Raw genomic sequence first — 23,230 nt, 5'->3', positions numbered from 1 at the left:
CTTAAATTAACTATATGTTGATGAAATTACTTGCTGGTTTATATTAATCCTCTTCCACCTGGGTAAACTTTTTCTTTCTATTGCCCTTCTGAGATAGGGTATTTTTGTACTGGTTAAAAATATTCTTTGTAGCCTTTAGATGTCAGTTTTGATCCATTATACAATACCAACTGAATAGCTCAGAACAGAGTCCGCATATGTTTCAGTTGCTTTACGGGTGTTTTTACTGTGTTTTTAACGTCTTTTAAGATTCTATTACTTCCTATTGCTATTCTTTTTCGTAACAAGACGTCCTTCGTTTTATTCACTTAGAGCAATGGTAGACATTCATAATAGTAGTTTAATTGGGTTTTAATAGTTCGTAAAACATTACACCTGGCTGTGCTGCCAGCAAGACTTTATAGCATATTTTATAGCTTTATTGCATATTCTGCATCGGTGTCGATATGTATGCTTCTCTTAGGCTAATCTATGACTTGTTGTGCTTAGAATTGCCATGGTAAATCTTCTTTTCATCGCCAATCTTTGTGACAACAGACAACTCTCCTTTTTTTCATTCGAATTTGTTCGAAATTAATTTTCAGTCAATTTATAATATTTTTTTATTCAATTTCTAATAATTTTCAGTCAGCAGATAATTCATCAACTGCTAAGCTGTCCAGATAGTTTGAGCGGGATTTTCATCCGATAGCTCTGCGAAATCAGTATGTCATTGACAACAAAATCAGTACTGATAAATCGTTCTCCACCAAAACGGATCATTGATATATAACGAAATCTCATCATAATAAATTTACAAACGTAAAGGAATCTAAAGGTAGTGATTGCCGAAAATGTAATGTTAAGCCTTCCATGATTAGTAACAAATAGCTGAAAAGTTCCGGGCCTAACACATAGACAGCGCTAAATTTATTATATTAGCCGCTTTTGTAGTTAGTAATAACGTTCAAAAGAAATCTGGTAAATTTTCATGATCTACACATAAGTTTGTGAGTTATTGTGCTAAGAGTGACACTATTTTTGTTATTTTCAAAACGATGGATCAAAAACATTTTTGTGTTTTAATTTTACTCTGTTTCTTTACGGGAAAAATACCGTTCAACCGAAGCAATGGCTTGAAAAGGACTCCGCTCCCCAGAAATAACAATAAAACGTTGGTTTGCTGGCTTCAAGCATGGTCATAGAAACACCGATGATGCAGAACGTAGTGGATGTCCAAATGAGGTGGTAACATAGGAAAACATAAAAAAACACAAAATCGTTTTGAGTAATAATAGGAGCGATGCGTAAATTAGCTAACATCGTAAAGATATCAAAAGAGCCTATTGGTTTTATATTGCACGAAAATTTGACTATGAGAAACCTCTGTTCAAAGTAGGTGCTGCGGTTGTTCACTGTTGACCGAATACAAGAACGTGTTGATGATTCTGGGCCATGTTTAAACGTAACAAACCGGAATGCGCAGCAAACTGGTAACAGGCCTATTTTGAAGCAAAAAGTAAATCGTTGTACAAAAGTGGTATAAAGTGGTACACGCGGGACTTTTCAGTCCATATGTTATCTATTTACGCTGAATTACTCAACAATACTAAATTGAAAAATATTTAAGTATATTTCCCGCTATATAACCATTAATTGCATCTTCCATTCGTAACTACACCTGATATACTCAAACAAAAAAAGTAAACGATATACGAACTTCCAAAGTTGAAAAGCATCCAGTATAAGAATTCCTGATGGGAATACCGACGCTTAACTTTCGTAACAAATTTGCAAGAACACAAGTTCGTGTTTATGCGCGATATGTATATATAAAATATAGTATTTCACTGTCAGGTCTGTACATAAAAACATTTTTTTCTCGCAGAAGTCACGTAGAATACTTTAAGAAAATATGGATCGGCCATATAACGAAGGTTCACATAACTTTACGTAGCAGAAATTATAGTATAAATCCAGCAAAACCGTGCAAAATGTATGTTTACGGCTCTGTATCTTTATTGGTTTTCGGTTAAGCTTCAAAATTATCGGAGCTGAGCTTTATATATGTTATCTAATTTTTCTTATTTTGTTTCAGGTAATGCTCAGGTTTAACTTGTAATTCGTTGTTAGTTTTCCGGAGAGCCAGGTAAGTAAAAATCATCTATTCAGCGGTTACCTCTTATATTTCGGGATTATATGAAACTGGTGTTGTACTCTTTCAACTCATGTTTCTGGTTTAGATAAATATGATATTTTATGGCTACCGTCTAGGTGTTAGATGTCTAGAAAAAAATTATGCAATTTTATTGTTAAATATATTTTTCTTAAATATACTGTTATTTTTAATTAAGAGGGGGGAAATTTACCTTTCTTCGTTAAGTTTTATTATTTTGTGTACGTTTCGCAAAAAAAATCAGGGTATTTTCAGGGTTATATGATTTGATCTTCTTCCTAAGATCATAGCTGTTCAAATATTCTATTAGATGTTCGAGCTAAACTTTTTGTGCATACTGTGATACTCTTTTGGCAGCAGGTATGTTATATCTAATATGGTTAAACATATATACCAGAATATTTTCTTTCATAATCACCAGGCATCCTTTTAGACGACTCCCAGGAGTTACTTATCTAAAAGCGCCTGGGCGGAGAGAGCCGTTCTAAGATAAAATGCAGAAGGTATTATCAACAAGCCGTCATTCAGGCTTACAATTACTTAATAAAAACAGCTTTTTTCATTCACACTTTGTGAAATATAGGTTCCTAAAATGATTCCGTAGAAATTTCCTGATATTTTAAAGAGTTTAAAAGCCAAGGGATTGGATTTAATAGCAAATAACTTTTATCAGTTTTCACTGCACATCATTTACGTGCTTATTCATTTTTCCATCCTTTATATGTATATGTAGGTCTTCTCTCTGAGTATATATATATATATATATATATATATATAAACAGGGTATTTTCAGGGTTATGTGATTTGATCTTCTTCCTAAGATAATAGCTGTTCAAATATTCTATTAGATGTTCGAGCTAAACTTTTTGTGCATACTGTGATACTCTTTTGGCAGCAGGTATGTTATATCTAATATGGTTAAACATATATACCAGAATATTTTCTTTCATAATCACCAGGCATCCTTTTAGATGACTCCCAGAAGTTACTTATCTAAAAACGCCTGGGCGGAGAGAGCCGTTCTAAGATAAAATGCAGAAGGTATTATCAACAAGCCGTCATTCAGGCTTACAATTACTTAATAAAAACGGCTTTTTTCATTCACACTTTGTGAAATATAGGCTCCTAATGTGATTCCGTAGAAGTCTCCTGATATTTTAAAGAGTTTAAAAGCCAAGGGATTGGATTTAATAGCAAATAACTTTTATAAGTTTTCATTGCACATCATTTACGTGCTTATTCATTTTTCCATCCTTTATATGTATATGTAGATCTTCTCTCTGAGTATATATATATATATATATATATATATATATATATATCTGCATCATTTCAAATTTCAAATCATATCTTCAATATGCCAAAATCAAAGGCCTTCAATATCTGTTCAAGAAAAGACGCATTAATACTGTTCCTTCGTAATACTTGATGAATGATTTACTGAAATATCTTCAGATTATTATATATAGGGTGGAACAAAAGCCTTTTAGCAGATAAAGTGGCATTAAAAATAAACGTTACACATAAATCAATTATTATTTAAGGTATACTGGTTCGAATTAGTGCGTATTATATGTTTAATAAATTACGTTATATAAATTTAGTTGGCGTTATTATTGATTTTAGTAATTATTGATTGATTTTTTCTGAACTAATTAAAAAGAATTAGCAAACTAGCAAACAAACGTATATACCTTATCTTTTTTAATTTGATATGTCAAGAGACTTTCGTCCAATTATAATATTCACATAATTAAGAAAACATTTGCATCGTTGTAATGTATCTTTGTGTACTAAAATACTTAGTACTTTCTGGGCTTTTAAAATATATTACGTTCATTGCGAACCAGGTGTGTTTAACATTATTATCATAATTTTACTCGGAAATGGCCGTTAAGAAATCCAGACGCATTTTAACGGAAATACTTACTTTAATTTATGTGTATTCGACTGAAAAGCAAAGACATTATATTTAAAACTTCTATATATTCGAAATTATTCGCCATTAAATGTTGTTATTCTTTTGAATTTATCACGTTTTTACCTTCAGCGTAATCATTAAAATTTTAATTTTCCGTTATACTAAAATTTTATCGATACATTTCTGCCGGAATGTTATGAGGTAGGTTGTTATCGCTTTGAACGGTTTCAAGAGTTTTGCGGCATTCAATTGAGTATCGGTCTTAAATCAATTTTCACGTTATTACAGAGGGTCATAATTAATTAAGTTGATATATTAATTAGCTCGGTTTGCTTTTAGGAGCTCAAATATAGGGTTTTCGAGTATATGACAAACAGTGAAGTTTGGACCAAAATTTTAAGCTTGTTAAAAATTCTAAATAACAGGTCAATTGAAAAGTCCCCGGCCTATCATAGTAAAACACATTTTTTGGCAATTTTTTTTATTCAACATAATTCCCTTCAAGGGTGATACACTGATTATAGCGACCCTACAACTTTTTGATAGCATTTTTGTAGTACGATTTGTCCTTTGCTTCAAAATAGGCCTCAGTTTCGGTGATCACCTCTTCATTCGGCGAAAATTTCTTCCCAGCGAGCATTCTTTTAAGATCTGAAAACAGGAAATAGTTGTTGGTGGCCAGATCTGGAGAATACGGTGGATGAGGAAGAAATTCGAAGCCCAATTCATGGATTTTTGCCATCATTTTCATTGATTTGTGACACGGTGCATTGTCTTGGTGAAGCAGCAATTTCTTTTTCTTCAAATGCGGCTGTTTTTCAGCGATTTCGTTCTTCAAACGGTCCAATAACGCTATGTAATAGACGTTGTTGTTGGTCCTTCCTTTTTCAAGGTAGTCAATGACAATTATTCCACGCGCATCCCAAAATACAGACGCCATAAACTTGCCAGCCGATTGTTGCGTTTTCCCACGCTTTGGAGTGAGTTCATCTTCTGCAGTCCACTCGGAGGACTGGCGATTGGACTTCGGAGTGAAATGATGGAGCCATGTTTCATCCATTGTCACATATCGACGCAAAAACTCGGGTTTATCACGCTTGATCATCTTCAAACACTATTCCGAATCATCAATTCGTCGTTGTTTTAGTCAAAAGTGAGTTCGCGCGGCGCCCACTTTGCACAGAGCTTTCTCATACCCAAATATTCGTGAATGATATGATGTACACGTTGTAGTTGATATCTTTACAGTGTCTGCTATTTCATTTAATTTCAATTTACGACCATTCAAAATCATTTTGTGGATTTTTTTTATATTTTCGTTGGTAAGAACCTCTTTTGGGCGTCCACTGCATTCACCGTCTTCGGTGCCCATTTCATTACGTCTAAACTTAGCATACCAATCCTTGATAGTTATTTTCCTGGAGCAGTGTCCGGAAACTCGACATCAAACCAAATTTTTGGTTCAACTGTATTTTTTCCCTTCAAAAAGCAATATTTTATCAACCCGCGAAATTCCTTTTTATCCATTTTATCACAATAATAAAAGTTGCTTCACTGAAAATGCTATAATTCACAAACTATTGATCCGACAGTTGTCAAATTTATACACGCATCTTTTGAAGGTTAGGGATAACTAAAAAACATATGGATTTAATTCTAGTAGCGCCATATATGTATCAGGCCTGGGTCTTTTCAATTGACCTGTTAACTATATGATTCCAGTAGTCGACAGTAATTCCGTGGTAGCAACTTGATCATTTTGTAGATGAATCCGAAATGCCATACCCAGCCAAAGCTTGTGAAATGTCCAGGAATATTGCAGGGCAGTATTTATTTTATTCGAATACCATTTCAACAACCGCTATTACTCTCTACACTTGGTCGATTGTCGAGTGGTAATTTCGAAGTCCAAACTGGAAATCTGTTATTTCTCTAAAATGTTTAATACGTTTCAACAGCAGTTTCTCAAGTAATTTTGATATCGCAGGTATACGTCAGGTGTTCATTATATTGTCCGTTCCCTGTAACTGAACTTTTATCTATGATCAATTTCTGATCGTGCTCTTATACATCCATAATCTTACAAAATCACTACCTCAGTTGCGGAAAACTACAGACTATTCGGCTCCCAGATTCCCAGCGGCACTATTTCACCATCCGGTAAATTTTACGAGACAAAACACGCGAACGTTCGGTTTTATGCAAGTTATCCCTGAATGAAATATCAGAACCAGAAGCTACGCCCGCTGCAAAGTTCGCCGGCGGCTCCCGACTAAAATATCCGGACATTATATTGTTTCAAAAGTTGTTCCCAGCGTGGAACAAAGAAAGTGACCCGAATTGTTTTCCGCCCTCGTAATTTTCATTGTGCGGCTTCATAAAATTCGCAAAGTCGGCAACTGAGACCGCTGTTTATTAATCACCGTCGTCTAACGAATAATAATGGCGCGATTTATTATTCGCTTCAAAATCGATCGAAATACGATTAATAATACTTTCGAAGGTGATTTTTTTAACGGTTATTTTTTGCGTAAAACCTGTTGGACGATTTATTTGTATTTGTAAACTAAGGGTATTTTTCTCTGGTAAATGCACAAAACACAGAAATATAGAATGGGAACTTAAATGGGCACCCTTGTAACCATATTTTGCGCCTCCGAATGACTAGGGGTAATAAAATATTTTAGCAAAAAAATTGAACCCACTTCATGAAATAAATGAGGAACTCACTATAGAGTAAAAAATAATCAAACTTAGATTTTGAACACAAAATAAAACGTTTTAAAATTAAATATGTACATAATAATCGTTGTTATCGATCAAAAATGTTATCAGCAAATTAGATTAATTTTGTTCGTAATTTAATTTTGTGTATATGTCACAATATTATATTATTATTTTTGTATTGTTTGGGCTTGGCACCGTCTTCAGACTGATCAGTAGATAGTAGTTAAAATAAATTTGTACATACATGAATAGGTTTAGGTAGGTATTAAGCTAAATTGTGTGTATATATTAGAATATAAAATACATGTAGTAGATAGGTTTAGGGGTAGGTAGAATAAGGTTATTGTTTATTTTTATTTAGTAATTACAACAATTATTATCTACATATTTTATTTGAAAACATTTTTTTTTGTATCAAAAATGTAAGTTTGATTGTTTTTTACTTTTTAGTTACCTTTTTTACTTTTTACTTGTTTTGTTTATTTATTTTTTTAAGTCGGTTAAATTTTTTTGTTAAAAATATTTTATTTTTTATTTTTAGTATTAGATATTTACTCAATAAACTACACAGTTAGTTTATTAAGTATTACAATAGGTAGGCTAACTAAAGGCGCAGACCGTATTGAAAAAACGAACGCTTCAGGCCCCGGGGTCTGCTACCTAGTCTAGGTGATTTGACAAATGTTCTAATCAACCCGCGACCTCCGCATCTGAGTTGAGTGTAGAGCGCTCAACCATAAACCATTACACCATAAAAGCAGTTGCATGCGGATTTTCTACTACCTTTCATATTACATGGCTAGTGCTTAAAAAGCAAACTGAATGGCTTTTACACTGAACTACTTCCAATTTTCCGTCACATCAGTTCATCATACTGTAATAATATATATTATACTCAAATTATGCCCAAATATCTGATTATTTTAGATAAAAAATTTGTGAAAACTTGTCTTCATGTCTTTGAAATTTCAAGTTTTCCCTCGATGCATTCAAAGTACTTTGATCTAGTTAAAGAAAACTGAAAATAATTCAATATTCATATTTTATGAGGTATCCTTATCTGTATTTATTCATATCGCCTAGATTATATTCATAGCATATTCAAATTTATTGAATTATCCAAAGTACATATCACACAGCATTCATCATTCATTTTCAATACAGCAGAATATATTTATTACCCCTAATAATCGTAGGTAATTACAGGTAGCAAGAGATCATACTTCATAATTCAGCCTAAGCCTATCTTCTCATATTTTCCAATTCTGAGAAATCGAAAAGGTTATACTGCCTTTTTAAGAGCGCCCTTTTCATTTATATTACGACAATTATAGTAGATTATAATTATTCTGCACAATGCCTATACAGTATTGAATGTGTGTTGGTCCTACTGTATCATTCAGCTACATCTTACTTACTACCTTCAATCAATGTTTTCATATCAAGAAATATTGAAATATTTACGAAAAACGTCCTTTATTTATTAATAAAAAGGAATAATTGATGGTTCTTCATCATTAAAAGTTGAACTGCATCGCTGAGCATTTCTACCTCATATTTTAGCCCAGACAACACATATACAGGGTGGGGCAAAAGCCCCGCTACCATTTTGATTGCCTATAACTTTACCTATAACGTTTTCATAAAAAGTTTAGTCTTTTTCGTTATAATTTTTTTTTATTATGACCGAAAAATTATATCGGCTAAATGGCCACCGCTGCTGCAACACCATGTTTCCAGTATGAATACCACACCGTACAGTTGTTTAATGGATGCAACGATGTTTCATGAATTAATGGAGTATTCTGTGTTCCCCAAAACCGCCTGTTCTGTTTATTGACGTGGCCACTGAGAAGTAACTGGGCTTCATGGATCATTATTAATTTAGACGAAAAATCTTCAATTTCACCAGACAGCCCTAGGATTGCATTACTGTACTCAACTCGTTGAGGATCTATCGGTAGCAATTTTTGGACTAATTGAATTTTGTACGGGAACATTTTCAAATCAGTCTTGAAAATTAGCCAAACTGGGAACTACGTTTCCAAATTGATGTTTCTGAAGACTCTGCGATACTATCACGCATCAGAACCACATTTTCAGCGTTACGAGACGTCGGTTGTCGTCCAGAACGAGGCCTGTCTGCTGTCGTACCGTACGTATTTATTCCGTCGTATTTATTTATTTTTATTGTAAAAACGACGAACCACACATTTAACAATTCTCGAAATAAAGAGACTTATTAAATCACCCTTGTTAAATAGAGAAAAACGGTCGTAGTAGCGGCATACTCATCAAAATAGGTAGTAAATTAATCCATATCGTTACAAGCACCGTAAAATTCGCCGTGACACCAAATTAATTAATAAATTAGGGGAAAATATTATCATAAAAAGCCAATAAAATTTATGCGCCTACATGAAATGAATATTAAAGTGAGTTTGCCAACTAATTCCAATTAGGCCTTAATTAAATATCGCGATTTTAAAGCTGCACCGTCGGACGTGGATTTTTTCCGGATCGTCGTGTGCTGTGCGAGAACACGACAGCGCAGCAGCTAAAGCCGAAAAGAATAATGAATTTCGTTATTGCCGTTCAATGTTTCCGTGGCCATAACGTTTCTGTTTTGGACAGCGTTGATTAATAAAGAGCAGTTAGAGTTGCCAGTTTAGAGAATTTTATGAATCGTCCCAATGAAAATACAGCCGCAGGACATAACGGTGAACGACCGTTTTCCTGCCATAATAAAAATATACAACATGTACGTACCAGGCTGGTTTCATTAAAATGAAGGTGGTCTACTTCAACACTAGAGTATATAATAAGTTCGCGGAAAATAAACAAGAAGATATCTAGTCTGACTTGAGGAAAATACATGCAAGTGTGACACAGGGAAGTGTATTGGGGCCAATCCTTCATCGTTTGCACACTCGGGACTTGCCTACATACAGTGTAAATGTTGTCGCTACATTTGCAGGTGACACTCTACATACTACTATAAACAGCTAGTGTCGAAATACAATGCCGAACAAAAAAATAGCACATGAAATTATCCGCGGGGATGGCAGAGGTTGGTGAAACCGCGGTTGACGAACGATCCATTCATGTACGGACTAAAAGGAGAAGAGCATGTAATTTTGTTAGGATTATGGCTTGAATTTATTTGTCTATTCATTAAAGAAGAATCTGTGTACATACGTATGTAAATATAGAATTTATTTTCGCTTATATATTAGTTACTGATAAAAAAATATTAAAAAAAAACATCTATATTACTCAAGTCACTAAGTTATATATACTTAAAATACAAATGTAGAATAAATTAATTTTTTTAATTATCCATTTATTTTTATTTATTTAATGTCTTACTGGGCTTCTTTATACGGTAAACCCGCTAGAGTACTTCATTCAAGTAAAGAATCCAGATCCAAAACCAAATCCTGCAGTTGTTGAGCAGATGACAAAATCTTATTTACTTATTTATTTTGTCTAAAATTAAGACTAAAAACGCAGTTGATTTTTTCCAGCTAATTCTTGAGAAGTATCATCTTCATCATTTCATTCAGTAATTGTATTTCTTTCCAAAATTTCATCGAGTTCCTCTTCAGTGAGGTTATTGTCATTAGCAGCTAAAACTTCTTCAATACCTGTTGACCGAACATGTTCAAAACCTTCTCCATGTATTTGATGCATAACTTTTTTACATACTAACGTTTTTCAGTTGCCATCGATCAACAGACATCTGCAGCAACAATTAAATTTAGATGTGGTAGGTCGTAATACAACACACCTTGCTGACATCACCATATAATACTTGTGACTATTATGTCGATGAGAATGGCTGATCTAGACTAATCTATGAATTTTTGTGCTTAAAATTATTATAGTACATCCTCATTTCATTGCCAGTATACCACAGAAAGCTCTTTTTGCCTTACAAACAATAAAACTGCAATATTACTAGCTTCGTTATACGGTTTTAGTAAACCCTCTAGACTATTATTCAAGTAAAGAATCCAGATCCAAAACCAAATCCTGCAGTTGTTAAGCAGATGACAAAATCTTATTTACTTATTTATTTTGTTTAAAATTAAGACTAAAAACGCAGTTGATTTTGCAGTTAATTCTTGAGAAGTATCATCTTCATCATTTCATTCAGTACTTGTATTGCCTTCCAAAATTTCATCGACTTCTTCTTCAGTGAGTTTATTGTTATTAGCGGCTGAAACCTCTTCAACACCTGGTTACTGAAGATGTTCAAAACCTTCTCCATGTATCTGATGCATAACTTTTTTACATACCAACGTTTTTCAGTTGTCATCGATCAACAGACATCTGTAGCAATAATTAAATTTGGGTTTGGTAGGTCGTAATACAACACACCTTGCTGACATCACCATATAATACTTGTGACTATTATGTCGATGAGAATGGCTGATCTAGACTAATCTATGACTTTTTGTGCTTAAAATTCTTATAATACATCCTCATTTCATTGCCAGTATGCCACAGAAAGCCCTTTTTGCCTTACAAACAATAAAACTGCAATATTACTGGCCTCGTTATACGGTTTTAGTAAACCCTCTAGACTATTATTCAAGTAAATAATCCAGATCCAAAACCAAATCCTGCAGTTGTTGAGCAGATGACAAAATCTTATTTACTTATTTATTTTGTCTAAAGTTAAGACTAAAAACGCAGTTGATTTTCCAGTTAATTCTTGAGAAGTATCATCTTCATCATTTCATTCAGTATGTGTATTGCCTTCCAAAATTTCATCGAGTTCTTCTTCAGTGAGTTTATTGTTATTAGCGGCTGAAACTTCTTCAACACCTGTTTACTGAAGATGTTCAAAACCTTCTCCATGTATTTGATGCATAACTTTTTTACATACTAACGTTTTTCAGTTGTCATCGATCAACAGACATCTGCAGCAATAATTAAATTTGGGTTTGGTAGGTCGTAATACAACACACCTTGCTGACATCACCATATATCGATGAGAATGACTGACCTAGACTAATCTATGACTTTTTGTGCTTAAAATTATTATAGTACATCCTTATTTCATTGCCAGTATACCACAGAAAGCTCTTTTTGCCTTACCAACAATAAAATTGCAATATTGAAAAAATTAATATGTATGGTCGTTATTCCGCCTGGATAGGGGTCAATTTCGGTAATAACATCGGTTCTGTGTACGTATCTAACAATCCAATCAATAACCAAAGACCATGTTATTTGTACTGACGGTTCGAAATCTTCTACTAGAACTGGAACGGCAATTAGAACTAGGCACTTAGGCACTAGAACTTAATAAAGCGATAAAACAAATTCACACTCAATGTGTACTGCTTCTCCCATTCTATTTTATTAGCATTTGTTCTGTTAATGAGCAACAATAATAAGAGCAACATGGATAGGGCCTACAAATGTTAATGTGTTAGAGAGTCTACTGACTATTTAATCTAAATTGTAAGCTAAGTGAGCTTGTTGTAAGTTTGGTCGGTTACTAAAAATTATTTTCTATAGTTTGCGTTTTAATAATTTTTTAGACTGGGGATATGTTGTTGTCTTTTGAGATTAGTATGCGTTGCGAGCAAAGCAGTTTGTTATATTAATTGTTTATTGATCTAAAGATGAAGAAAATACTCAAAATGTAAATAGTTGCTATAATATTGGTTAGCAGATTTCACTTAGCAAGATGAAATATGATCAGAATCTGACTACAGAACTTGGATATATAATATATTGAATAAATGAATATATGGATATATAATTAAATAAGCGTCATGTTATGTGAATCTGTGGTAATAATTTGGAGCTTTGTCATATATATTATTATCAAATAAACCCGTTATACGTCACGCTGCGAAGTGAGTGTCTAGTGGTGCTTGTGTGACTGATAAAAGTGATTAATTAACATGCTATAGTTTATAGCGACTAGATATTCCCTAAGGGCACGAGGACTCATTTTGAAAATCTACCCCGCAATAGTTTTACGTATTTTCATTGCCGGAATAATTGTGTCGAAACATTCTAGAACTAAAATAAATATGTGTCATGTAGCTGTTTTGTGGCACTCGGCAGATACGTGAAAGAAGTTGTATTGATACATTCCTCAGTATGTTGTTTTCCCTGTAGAAATAATACATAGGTAAAAACTTTGAACATGTTGTATATTTTCGATTTTTTTTTATTATCACTAGTAATATATTGTTACTAGTCGTTTCGGTCTAACCTACAATTTGTCTTTATAATAACTTAATTCTAGGTATATAACTAGGAGGACCCATCGGCCCTATCTCAGTCCCTGGTGAAATAATGTTTATACATGTCACTGCTGATTTTTTTAATATATACACCTCACCACACAACACTACACAAGATCAGATGGTTTGATTCTTTTGAGTCTGTGTCCTGTTCTGGTGGTATCCAATAGTTGCAATATTTCAATATTCGTATGAGAATGGAGTGTTTCCTCATGCCCCCTTGCAGTTCTCTTGATTTTTTGACTGACTGTGGGTATCTGAAGGTCTCGATGTAGGTAATCAGTCCTATAGTATTTCGGTGCACCCATAATACCTCTCAGGACTTTGTTCTGAAAAATTTGTATTTGATTTATGTTACTCTTTGCAGAACATCCCCGTAATTGAACTCCGTATGTCCATAGAGGTTTTAGTATTTGCTTATATAATAGCAATTTATTATGTACTGTTAATTGTGATTTTCTTCCAATTAGCCAGTACATTTTCCTATGTTTCAATTCCAGTTCTTTTCTTTTTTATATGTTCCTTCCAGCGAAATTTTGCATCGAGATTCATTCCAAGATATTTAGCGTTGTTGCTATATGGAAAGATAGTGTTATTTAATGTTATTGGTGCTTGTACGGTCTGTTTATAGGTGAACTGCACATGTACAGATTTACTTTCATTAATTCTTATTTTCCAAGCTTGTGTCCAATTATTTATATAGTCACTTGCCTGTTGTAATTTTCGTGAGGCTTCTTCACTATTGTCTCCGACAGCTATAATCGCAGTATCATCAGCAAATGTAGCCATCGTAATATTTTCCATTTGTCGTATACCACAAGTGTAGAGTAGATAAAGCATTGGTGTCAGTACACTTCCTTGTGGTACACCTGCTTTAGCTTCTTTTATTGTAGAGTAAGCTTTTTCTTGTTTAACTCTAAACATTCTGGTTGTGATGTATGATTTTAATAGTTGGGATGTCTAGCATTTTCTGTAGTTTATGAACAAGGCCTTCATGACAAACCTTATCGAAGGCTTGTGCTACATCTAAAAATACATAGCATAATTTTTTACTTTCGTAGGCTTTTTCAATAACATCTGTTATTCTGTGGTGGACCTGGTCAATTGTTGACTATATATATATATATATATATATATATATATATATATATATTATTCTATAACCTATTTTCCTAACTATAACATTTCCTAGTTGAGTTGTGCAAGTCATCATTGCAAGTGCATGTCATTTCTTTTATATTTCTTCTCCACATTTGAGTGTACTTTTCTTCTCCCAGTTGTTCTTCTATTTGCTTGTCCTTTCAAGCTTCATATTGATAAGAAATTCTGTAAAGAAGTCGCTGGCTTTCTAGTTCTATTTTTGTCTTTATAGCTGAGAGAATTCTACTGATTAGCAGTTGTTTTTTTTTTTATTTAAATTTCCTGACTATTCTGCAAACGATTCCTTCTATAAGGTTGTTTTTATAAGCATGTATTTTGAATTACCCTCGTTTTTGTCGACGTTTTCTAGTTCACTTTGCCTTTTAGATCTTGGTATCAAAGTTTTTATCTCTAGTGATGCGACAGATGTTTGAAATAACTGTTTCTATGGATTAATTTTCTGGTTACTTATGGATTCTAAGAAATTCAAAGAAACAGAACGTATGCAAATGTTGTTTCTTTCAATTTTCATTGTAATTTATTTTACGAAACAAATAAAACTAGAGGGATCGTTGGTGGTATTCACGAGTTGAATTTCGAGTTAGGACAAGGTTTAAATAATCTATAGTTGATTAAAACGTGACCAAAATGTATTTTAATTGGTAACCACGTATAAGTACGTTACATTACAGGACTCACCGATTGAATTTCTAGTTAGATGTTCTTTGAATTAGTTAGATGTTGATTGAATTTCTAGTTAGATAAGTTCAGATAAACTAAACCAAACCAAAATGTATTTTAATTAGTAACCACGTATAAGTACGTTACGTTACAAGACATAGCTGGACATTGTTTTAAAAAATGTATAATTTAGTAAAATATAACGAGTTAAAAAGAATAAATATCTGAACTCTGATATTTTTGGAAAAGCTTTTAAATTGTCAGTAATATTGAAATCTCAGACGAGTTATGAATAAAAATATACTACTATAAATAAAATTCAAGGCATTTTTAATATATCGAGATATGAAAAATAAACAAGAATAGAATTGGATTTAAGGCATATCAACACTTAGAAGGGCCGACTTGGTTGGCGCAGTGGAAAAGGCGGCAGGACAGTCCACCTGCTGTTGAGATAATCGCTGGTTCGAATCTTGTCGGAGCATGGTCGTAAATTTATATTTGTACAATATATATCTAAAAATATAATAATATAAATAAAGTTCAAGGCATCACTCTTTAATATATCGAAATATGAAAAATAAACAAGAATAGAATTGGATTTAAAACACATTCAATACTTAGATCAAAAAATAAATCGAGTCTTTGAATTTAAATTTACTTTTATTTGCGAGTTAAATAAAATTCTCGTCGGAGTTAATGTGTTTTCAAGCACAAAACAAACACGAGTCCTTTTCAACGTCTAATATCATAATATTTTACGGTGGCAATACGAAATAATTTTACGTCCAAACTTTTGTTTTTAAAAATGTAACTTCATTAAATTCGCAACAGTGTAAGAAAAAGAAATTGCTTAACTCCGGCAAAAGGGAAATTGTACTTTGCTTTTTTTTTGTTCATTAAAACTTATTGTTTTAAGGAAAATAAGTCCTTTTAAATTGCTTCATCCGAATTGCTTTTCATCGAGGGACTGGATATAATAATGCGACAATATTCTTTAAAATGTTAATTAAGTTTGAATGAATGACAATAAGTCAATATAAATAATAAATTGGGATAATTAATTGCTAAACCCTCCTTTTTCAATAATTTTTCAAAGATTTAAATATTTTGTGTGCTTCTGCAAGTAAATACTGTAGGCGAGTCGAATTTTCCTATTCTATATTTCCAAGATTTTCCTTGTTTTATATAGCTGAACGTTGTCAAATTATATGCATTTCTGTCTGGTCTATCGTCAAAAAAGAACACGAAGTTATTCAATTAAATTTGACGTGACATGCCAATAAGTTTATACAGTTATTAATTATATACATCGGAACGGAATTGTTTGGTTCCGAACAAGGCTGATCAATATTGGAATCCATTATTCTTCAGAGGTATGATAGATGCTTTTTAAATAGGGGTAACATTTTGTATTCTGGGGTGGAGCTTTAATATTCCAGATTAGTCAGGGGGTTGTTTTTTCTCGTCCGGATTGATGGGCATTTTAAGGTTTGCTTTTAAAAGATTAAATTGTTATGTATGATGCTAAATGTAAGCGGAAACGTGGATTAAATTTTCGGATTTAATTGTAATTTATAGGGATTAAAACACAGAAATTAGCATATATTAATTTTTTGTATGGAACTAGTGGATATTTTTAAATTTTTTCAAGTAACAGATGTCATGTTGGAGGAAAATGACTATTGTTATTAGCAAAATGACTATTTACGTCCCTTATATTTTTCATAATCTAATTGATAATCTCCTTCAGTGAAATTGCTTTCATAGCCTTAATCAAGCTAAAACGTTCTCTTTCTGAAGTGTTACTTCTAGATTTACTATTGGGAACAATGTTATTCAAAACCATATTAGGTCACTACAGTCATTGGTCAATTTATAGTTGGTTTCCTGTTTTTCCAGCCAATTTCTTTGATTTTAGGTCAAATTGAGAGTATCTTCCGAATAACTAGTACTGTTGTTTGTCTTTGAATCTAATCTGCTCTGCTTTTTGTCTAACATGATGTTTTAAATTTACCTACCATCGAGATATATTCCGAGGTATTCGGCTGATTCTGCTTGAGGAATCGGGCAGCCATTAACGCAAAATTAGCATGGAGAAATTTGGAGCTATTAAGCTTATTTTCTAGTCACTAGTCCATTTCTAGATCTTGTTGACTGCACTTGTACTTTTTCTGCAGTCTTAGGCAGAGATATATTTTGCCATGATAACTGTGTTGTCAGAAAATCTTCCAAGAACTGTTTCTTTTGTTGTTGCGATATCGTCAGTATAGAGCAGATACATGCGTGGTCTCAACTCACTACACTGGAGAACTCCAGCCGAAATTTTCCCAGCAGATGGCGCGTTTTATAACCAAAACATTAATAATCTTGAAAATTAATGTATTCTCAACCCAATATATAAAAATGTAATTCTTAAGCGAAACATCTAATACGTAATTTTGTCAATATTTTCTTCATTTTATAGTCATTGTTGCTTAACATAGTGGATAATGCATAGGCATCTCAGCATTTTTTGAAATCAAAATCTCACCTCACACATAATTTAAGTCAACACCTAAGAAAACAGTCTAAAATTTTGCCTGCTAATTTAGTATACTTTCAACAACTTGTCTTCTCAATCGATTTTTAAATTATTAGCTTGTCATAACATAATGACTATAGAATAACTACAATTGCCAATTGTACGTTAGGGTGAAAACGCAGAGGTCTGAGTATACCAATTGATGGATGACCAATTCTTGAAGCAAAATTAGAGAAATTTGACAAAAATCTAAGCAGTAGAAGAGACTTAAAATTAAAAAAAGTGTACTGGGTAGTCGCAAGATACACCCACCTTGACCTAACTTCAAAAAGATTGATTGATCAGTCAATAATAACTTTTGGGGTGCAAATATGGTACCATCAAACCAATTAGTAATCTAACACTGCTTAAACAAATTTCTTCTATTACTTACCAGTTATTATAGCTTTAACACTAAAAAAGAACTGCGCTATGTCCTCGAAGTCAAGTGGATCTACGAAGTTTCCCAAGATTTCGCATAAGATATGAAGGAAGGTTGTTAATCACAGTAACTTTGAAGCTATTCAACTAGTGGATAACTTGAAATTTGAAGCAAAACTGACTGCTTGTGAATGACTTCAAATACAAAACATAAGTAGTAGTAAATTAATTTTTAAATTAATATCCCACTAAACGTAACAATAAAAGATTTAATGAAAATACATACGATCAATTAAAAAAAAGTTGGAGGCGCCGGGTATCGATCCCGGTACCTCTCGCATGCTAAGCGAGCGCTCTACCATCTGAGCTACGCCCCCCTCTGTAAGAGAGTATTTTTAATTCTAACTCGAATTTCCATAATCCTCAACTGTTCTACTTTTTATCTGTTATAATTTGTAGTCCGCCGCAAGCAGGTACGTTCACAATATTTCAACGTACGAGCCATGAATATTAATATCACGAAAAACTTTCTACCTGTACCAGATTAAGGAAATTAAATAAATTTATAGTCGCTGTTGGCAGATAGACAAAGTAAATCTTTAAATATTCACTTTATTCGATTATCTCTGGGTTAATACGCTGATTTATTCATTGCTATATATCAATGCAAAATTAGATATATCATAATATTTAGTTGCATTTGTTTCAGGATAAATTAGATCTGAGTTCATCCGTAACTAGTTCAAGTTACGATTAAATTTGTAGGAATGTTCGTCGGGTCGGTCGGTCGGTCGAAATGTGTGGCTGCCGCTGCGATCATTTATCAGAACACTCACTACTATCTTTGGAAGGAATTTGCACGGGAACTAAAAACACTGATTGAATCAAAGTTGTTTATTCTAACTTACGATTGATACATGTGGTCGATGGGAGAATGGACAGGATATTAGGTTAAGGTGAAGGAAGTACGGTAGCGCTGTGGAAGTGGTACTGTTACAGGGGGACGGTGATAAGAAAAGAGAGCGAGACGTCGTCGTGATGGTCTTTTATACCCTGGAACTTGCATGGTACCAATCCACCGGCGTTGCCAACCTTTGTAGTTGTTGATGGTGAATTGGTGGTGGCCTAAAGGGTCGTGGCGGTCGCCACATAACTCCCCTCCTAGTGGAACAGCCGTGGAACGTACCTATATGTGGTGCAAGTTCCGGAATGCACCCGCAATCACGCAAACAAACGCCCGGGGACTGCTGATGAGATGGGGATCCCAACCTGAGCGAGGAGTTTTACGGGATCAGCTGCCATCGGAGCTGTAGCAGGACGTCGTTCGTCTTGAGGCGTTTAGCTTTGTCTGAGGGTACCTGTAAATGTGTTACGTGTCCCGTTTCGTGATGCGAGGGTGCTCATGTGTTGCTGGTATACATGATGGGCTTCTGTGGTTTTCGTCCATCAGGCTAGTCTCGTGGGATGTCGTCGACCACGTGATGTTGATGAGTTCCGTTCCTCGTGCTATCCTTCCATGCACGTGTCAAGCACCTGTCGAGTGGCCTATGTTGAGTTGATTTACCTGTTAGGCACTTTGATCACGTCGGGGTCACCAATTGTAGGAATGTTCGTCGGGTCGGTCGGTCGGTCGAAATGTGTGGCTGCCGCTGCGATCATTTATCAGAACACTCACTACTATCTTTGGAAGGAATTTGCACGGGAACTAAAAACACTGATTGAATCAAAGTTGTTTATTCTAACTTACGATTGATACATGTGGTCGATGGGAGAATGGACAGGATATTAGGTTAAGGTGAAGGAAGTACGGTAGCGCTGTGGAAGTGGTACTGTTACAGGGGGACGGTGATAAGAAAAGAGAGCGAGACGTCGTCGTGATGGTCTTTTATACCCTGGAACTTGCATGGTACCAATCCACCGGCGTTACCAACCTTTGTAGTTGTTGATGGTGAATTGGTGGTGGCCTAAAGGGTCGTGGCGGTCGCCACAAATTAATATTTATTCAGCAATTGCTTACTACATTGTAAAATTATCGACAACTTATTCAAAGTAATTTGCAAAGCTCTACTATAGTCTCAAAAAAACTGTGTCTGGGGAGGGTGGTTCAAATATGATGGAGACAAACGCTGTAGATGGCGCGCATGTATGTTTCGAAGGTCGCGGCTTGAGTATGTGATAGCTGGGTCCCTTACCAACAGTGTGGCATAGTTTTTGTCGGGAGCGCATGTCTCATGCGCATTCGTTTTTTAGTATGGGAAGGCGTTAAATTTTTCTGCGTTTGCGAAATCAGTTCGACAGTGAGTGCCTGAGTAGGGCTGTCGTGTTTAAATGGTCTAAAGCATTCAAGGATGACGCGAAATCGTCGAGAATGAGCCGCATGATGGTCGACCGCGAACCAGCAACACCAGACAATATTCGCCGCGTAGAACAACTCATTTTGGAGGACCGTAGGATGAATGTTCGAGATATTTGGGCTGAACTCGGCATCAGTATTGGTAGTGTCCAGTCTATCATCCATGAACACCTTCACTATCGCAAAATAACGGCGCTATGGGTTCCTGAACTGTTGAACGAGCAAAAATTGACAACGCGGAGGGGGGCGATTTTTTAACGCGAATCGTCACTACAGATGAGACGTGGGTACACTATTACACTTGAAGACAACCAGGTCTGCTGGCAAAGTTCTGTGTACGGTGTTTTGGGACAGGTGCGGCGAGCTGTACGTCGATTTCCTACCAACCAACGTACCATGAATGCTACGTACTACTCTAACCTTCTGAAAACACATATCGCCGGAAACCGGCTTATCGCTCCATACGGAGGAGCATTCCAGCACGAAGTGCGATTCTTCTCCAGGATGACGCCCGCCCTCATACCGCGCGTCTCACGCTCGATACAATATCGGAATTAGGATGGGATGTACTGGAACGCCCCCTCCTCCTCCTACAGTCCGGATTTATTACCCTATGACTACCACATGTTTGTACCAAAGATTCAACACCGACGACGAGGTTGAGGAGTTCGTGCACACATGGCTGTCCGAGTTTCCCAAGGAATTCTTCGATACTGGCATCAAAAAACTTCCATAAAGATGGACAAAATACGTAACTAGTGAGGGGAAATACCTAGAAAAACTGTACATTTTTGTAAATTTTTTCAATAGTAAATAAACGTATTTGTCTCGGATCTTATTTGAACCATCCTCGTATATTATAGGTCATTAGGATTAATACTATTCTCAGTCCAGGGACCAAGTCACTAGATGTTTCCCCTAATCATATTACATGTGACATCCAAGGTTTTCAAGAAACTATACATCAACAGGCTTAAAATAATCACATTAGAAAGAAATATTATTCCAGATAAAAAATTTGGTTTTCGTAACAAATGCAATAAACAAGTTCACAGATTAATCAATCAAATAAATAAATACTTAAACGAAAGAAAGTATTACTCGGCTGAATTCCTGGTTATATATCAAACTTTTGATAAGGTATGGCACACTGGACTTCAAGTTAAATTGAAAAATCTTCTGCCCCATCCGCACTTTCAGCTACTAAAGTCATATCTCACAGATAGACATTTAATTCTGAAACAGGGTGGCGAATACACTGACCCACATCCAATATATTCAGGTATTGTGTCCTTGGCCTATTGTTATATATTCTGTATACAGCTGACATACATAACGATTCATTTGTGGTTGAAGACATCTGCTCACCTGATGACCCTGCGTAGAAGAACTGGTCCTCCGGTAAATCTTGAACAATCATGAACTCCCGCAAAGATAATGTTAAATATCTGCGAATACATCTGGATCGACGCTTAAATTGGAATATGTATTAATAGAGTGTAATCAATTTGGGATTCAACTGAACCAGATGTATTAGCTCATAGGGCGTAACTCCGAATCATCTTTGGATAATAAAATATTACTGTATAAAACTATGGTACTGACAAATCCCACATAGCTTTCATTCAGAGATTACAAAATAAAGTGCTACGTACCATCATTGACGTCCCATATTATGCCAGTAACAGTCAAAATAAAGTACTCTGAAACATTGTGAGTGCACTCGAAATACACTTTCCAAATAATGAAATGTGCACGATGTCAGTGAAGTGCGTAGATTGAAACGATTACTACCATCCGATCTCATTATTTGACCCATAAAATAGTTTCTTTAACAAGATACAATATTAAACAAATTAAGTATATTACTAGTGCATAAGCTTTTATAGTAGATCATTGATTCAAGCGATCTTATACGTGTCATTGTACAGCATAAGTGCCTTGAAATACTTATTGACCATTGGGCACATTGTGGAATTCTAAGAGAATACTAAATTAAAAAATGATTACTGCTGCAGTACTACTCTCCCACTGTACAATAGCCGTGGTTTTGAATCGCATTTTCACTGTCTGTAGACAAAATTGTCTCGACAATAAACAACAAATTCATTCACGCCAAAGCCAGTAACTGGACTTATTAATCGATATGTCACATTCTGTAAATGGGCGTTTTGCTTTCTCAAGCCATAAAACAGTGAGCCACTCCACCTGATATTATCTAAGTTCTAAAAAACAAAATTTGGAGGCGCCGGGTATCGATCCCGGTACCTCTCGCATGCTAAGCGAGCGCTCTACCATCTGAGCTACGCCCCCTGATACCATATTAAACAACTACAATATAATTCATAAAGAGAAAGGAGTAAATACATTAAAGAAACTAAATTAAAAAAAAGAACAAAAGTTGGAGGCGCCGGGTATCGATCCCGGTACCTCTCGCATGCTAAGCGAGCGCTCTACCATATGAGCTACGCCCCCTGATACCATATTAAACAACTACAATACAATCCATAAAGAGAAAGGAGTAAATACATTAAAGAAACTAAATTAAAAAAAAGAACAAAAGTTGGAGGCGCCGGGTATCGATCCCGGTACCTCTCGCATGCTAAGCGAGCGCTCTACCATATGAGCTACGCCCCCTGATACCATATTAAACAACTACAATACAATCCATAAAGAGAAAGGAGTAAATACATTAAAGAAACTAAATTTAAAAAAAATAAAAGTTGGAGGCGTCGGGTATCGATCCCGGTACCTCTCGCATGCTAAGCGAGCGCTCTACCATCTGAGCTACGCCCCCTGATATCATATTAAACAACTACAATATAATTCATAAAGAGAAAGGAGTAAATACATTAAAGAAACTAAATTAAAAAAAAAGAACAAAAGTTGGAGGCGCCGGGTATCGATCCCGGTACCTCTCGCATGCTAAGCGAGCGCTCTACCATATGAGCTACGCCCCCTGATACCATATTAAACAACTACAATACAAACCATAAAGAGAAAGGAGTAAATACATTAAAGAAACTAAATTAAAAAA

The 23,230-nt window shown here is 34.8% G+C and overlaps 1 protein-coding gene and 2 non-coding genes across 17 annotated transcripts in view; 1 reads left to right on the top strand and 2 right to left on the bottom strand.

Moving 5' to 3' along the window:
• Positions 1-23,230, top strand: part of Liprin-alpha (PTPRF interacting protein alpha) — a 348,725-nt gene that overhangs the window by 188,145 nt on the left and 137,350 nt on the right. The gene's annotated exons all lie outside the window — the stretch shown is intronic.
• TRNAA-AGC (transfer RNA alanine (anticodon AGC)) lies at positions 18,145-18,217 on the bottom strand. The gene has a single exon. It is a non-coding gene; the product is annotated as a tRNA-Ala (tRNA).
• On the bottom strand, positions 22,434-22,506 carry TRNAA-AGC (transfer RNA alanine (anticodon AGC)). The gene has a single exon. It is a non-coding gene; the product is annotated as a tRNA-Ala (tRNA).

The sequence above is a fragment of the Rhynchophorus ferrugineus genome, unplaced genomic scaffold, assembly GCF_030347505.1.
Source record: "Rhynchophorus ferrugineus isolate W39M unplaced genomic scaffold, kcgeb_rfMv2 rfM2, whole genome shotgun sequence".
In the NCBI taxonomy this organism is placed as follows: domain Eukaryota; kingdom Metazoa; phylum Arthropoda; class Insecta; order Coleoptera; family Curculionidae; genus Rhynchophorus; species Rhynchophorus ferrugineus.
Note: the sequence above shows the minus strand (reverse complement) of the source record. Positions and strands in the feature narration are given on the sequence as shown.